This window comes from Malus domestica, chromosome 13 (assembly GCF_042453785.1).
Source record: "Malus domestica chromosome 13, GDT2T_hap1".
In the NCBI taxonomy this organism is placed as follows: Eukaryota; Viridiplantae; Streptophyta; class Magnoliopsida; order Rosales; family Rosaceae; genus Malus; species Malus domestica.
In genome coordinates, this window is record NC_091673.1 from 26,181,057 (window position 1) to 26,184,566 (window position 3,510).

At 35.9% G+C, this 3,510-nt stretch overlaps 1 long non-coding RNA gene across 4 annotated transcripts; it reads left to right on the top strand.

Annotated features, from left to right (window-relative positions):
- Positions 1-259: 259 nt before the first annotated feature.
- Positions 260-3,088, top strand: LOC103414831 (uncharacterized). Of its 4 annotated transcripts, none has more exons than XR_011574749.1 (6): positions 260-834; positions 1,148-1,212; positions 1,856-2,060; positions 2,165-2,268; positions 2,397-2,458; positions 2,814-3,088. It is a non-coding gene; the product is annotated as an uncharacterized lncRNA (long non-coding RNA). The 4 variants fall into 4 exon arrangements; XR_003768066.2 differs by having other exon boundaries at positions 280-834; positions 1,148-1,312; positions 1,427-2,060; XR_011574747.1 differs by having other exon boundaries at positions 321-834; positions 1,427-2,060.
- The last annotated feature ends 422 nt before the right edge of the window (positions 3,089-3,510 follow it).

Consider the following 3,510-nt stretch of genomic DNA (forward strand, 5'->3'; position numbering starts at 1 on the left):
CTACAAGAAAAATGGCCTTTGGGCACAAAATTAAGGACACAAATGAGGTGTTTGTGTTTGTTTAAACATCAATAGGGTGGAACATTGTTCATTCCGTAATGGGCACCATGTATTGTGCCCAATGTGAAGAAAAATAGACACAAACACATTCTTGGGCACATAACCATGACTTTTGTGCCTTTAATGTCAACAATGGAATTTTTTTTATTAATGTGCAATGACACTATAAATGCTATTGTGCCCTGTAATTTATATATTTGAAGTAAAAGTAGATTTTTTGTGCCTTTGTTCAAAATAGTGTTTTAAACAAAATGAAAAACACTTTCCTCAATCTTCACACCTCACATGGTCCTCCTTTTCCTTCCTTGCAGCTCCCCATTCAAACCCACCCTCTCCTCAGTTCCTCCGCCTCTCCTCTTTGTCTCGCTTTCCCTTTCCCAATTGAACCGAGCCTCTCTTCCACACCAGGCTCTCTCTCTCTCTCTCTCTCTCTCTATCATTTTCCCCAAATTTTTCTATTTCCCTCTCTCTTTTGCCGTCGGTGGTATCAATGGTTGTGTGGGATTTGGTGAGGAGATGGGTTATGAGAAAGAGCCTTCGACTTACAGAGAGGGCGGGAGAGAGAGGGCGGGAGAGAGAGAGCTTGCGGCTTGCAGAATCACGATGATAGAAGAAGCTTAGAGGTCTGATTCGCCATTTCAGAGGAACCCTAAAAACCAGAGAAGGAGAAGAGGCTAAGAAATCGAAGCATTCAAATCATGAGCCGAGGAAGATGAGGCGGATACGATCGTCAGATCACGATTTTCTCTCCCGAATGTTGCCTCTTCCAAGTCGGTATGTGATAATCTCCAATTTCTTCTATGCGATTTCTCTGATTTGAATCTCGGATGGTTCCTCAAGGAGGGCAGATTTGTGGGTTTTTGGTTTTTAGGGTTTCATGTTTTTGAAATTTTCTTTCGTTTTTGGGTATAAATCTCGGGATTTTGGGGGTTTTTACAATAGTAGGTTTTTGGAAATTCAAATTCTTGCATTCACAAATCCATGTAAAACCCTTCAATTTCGTTTTGTTTTACCTTTTGAGGTATGATTTTATAGAAGTTAACGGTTGGAATTAACTTTGGTAATCTTGATTTTGGTTTTGGTTCAGCTAGGGTTTAGATGAGTCCACCTGCTACGGTGAAGATGGAAGATGCTAAATTTTGCTTGATGGAGGTAAATTTTGCTCAGTTTTATTTATTTGCTATTGTGAAAAGTGTTGTCAGAAGTGTTGGCAACTGCCAAAAGTTTCATGCCAACAGATGATCGTTTTAAGGTACATGGGTTGCCTTTTGTTTCCATCACTCCACTTTATGTCTGGTTTAAGTTTGATTTTGCATACCTTGCTTGTTTCTTTTGGCTTGTCCATTGCTAATTGACACTTTAACAGGTCGTTAAAGAAGATATGAAGCGAAAGTTAAAGAACACCAATACGAAGCCTTTGAGTCACTCATAATACTTAAGACTGCAAGTTCTGTGTCAAATTTTTTATGATGCAGATGAGAAGTTGCATGTTTTGGATGAATTGTCTATTTCTTATTTGAAGTCATTCATTCCTGAGTTTTGTTCCCAAGTACACTACACAAATGTACCTATATTTGTTATAGGTTACTGCTGTCAATTTGTGAAACTCAAGTTCTTAACATCATCTTCCAGCCGAGTATATTTTCATGAGAAATTCATGCGGTTCAGGCTTCTTGACCCCATATTTTTTATATTTGATTTTATAATGATTCATTTGTTTATTTTTTGTCAAAGCTGTTAGAATTAGTTTGATTAAGGCATTTGCTTCAGCTTACCCTCCCCTTAATATGTGTAGCTATACATTGAGGGCTTTTGCCATGGAAATTTGTTAAGAGGACGAAGCAATTACCCTGTCAAATATATTCAAATCGAATTTTTCCGTACCACCACTGCCTATCAAATTGAGGCATTAAGAGTATGTTATTTGTCTTCCTCCTGGTGCTAACCTGATTAGAGATTCCAATGTGAAGAATAAGTCGGAAACGAACTTTGTGATTGAGGTAACTCAAAATGGAACATTTTCGTTTCGGTTTCCCTTTTTGAAGGTGTACTGTCTTTGTTTGTGCGTTGATATTCTTCCCTCGGTTGTGGTTTCATATTGCAGCTGTATTTTCAAGTTGAGCAAGAAGCAGGGATTGAGTCAATCCGATTGAAAGCATTAATAGATCTTTTCGATGAAATTATGGAGCCGCTTTTCAATCAACTAAGGTGATTTTATTTGAGGTTGATACATTTACTTACATACTGCCTAGCAAAAGAATCTGGGATCTAATAATATTGTTTTCAAATATATTTGAATATATGTTCATATAATTGTCTGCTATTTCTGGAAATAGGATGAAGGAGCAACTTGGATATGTTGTTGAGTGTGGCCCACGGGTAACATACCGTGTATATGGTATTCTCTCAATTCCTCTCTCAATTGATGCTAAAGTATTTGTTAAAATTCTTAGATTTAGTTCTTTACATTTGAAAGAGTGAGAATTATATTGTTGGGACTTTGGATTCTATTTTTATGTCGTAATTTGTGTGAGGATTTCTTGCCATCCATGTAAGAATGTTATTAAAGTGCCAGGCAAAAGTCTTTATGTTTCAATCACAAACAAGTGCATGTATACATAGCAAAATTACACTAATTAATCTGTGGGAGGAATGATATACAATAGCTCATGAGATTAAGATAAAGAATCATAATTTGAAAATTTGGAAGCCACTACATACTCATTTCTTGTTTCTCTCTGTAAATTTTGAAGGGTCCGACACTGTGGCACTCAAGTAACATTTTGGAAAGAAAATTTTGGAACTAGAAGATGAGAAAAGAACTGTGCAGGTTCACTTAAAACCTTAATATTTAATGTTCTTATTCTTGAGAGAACCGATATTCACTTAAAACCTTTATAATTTTTGTTTTATTTTAGTTGGGGATAGAACATGTAAAATTATAGTTGTTTTTATATATAATGGTTGTAAATATATTTGTAAATTGTAATATTATAATGCTTGTGGTGAAAAAATAATTTTTTGTTTAGCCTCAATCTCAATTTGTAGGTGATTTCGGTTTTTAATTTTTTTGTTTAAAATAGTTGACATATTGGGCACAATAACAATAAATGTGCTAACAAGGGTGATAATAGTTATCTGACAATTTTGTCAGAACTGGGCACAAAAGGACCTTTATTTGTGCTTAGACTTTTCAACACAACATACCTTATTGTGCCCTTTGATCAAATGTGACACACATAGAGGGCACAGATAGAAACTTAGTTGATGCACTGTTGCTATTGGTCTATGGGCACATATGATGGTGCTTTTTGGCCTCAAAGTGCACATATAATTATTGTGTGCAGTGCCCATTTTTCTTGTAGTGTTTACTTTTTATTTTGGGAGATACTGGCTTCACAAAGTTCTGAGTTTTTATAGGTAAAATAAGAAGAGAAATAGGTCCGACTC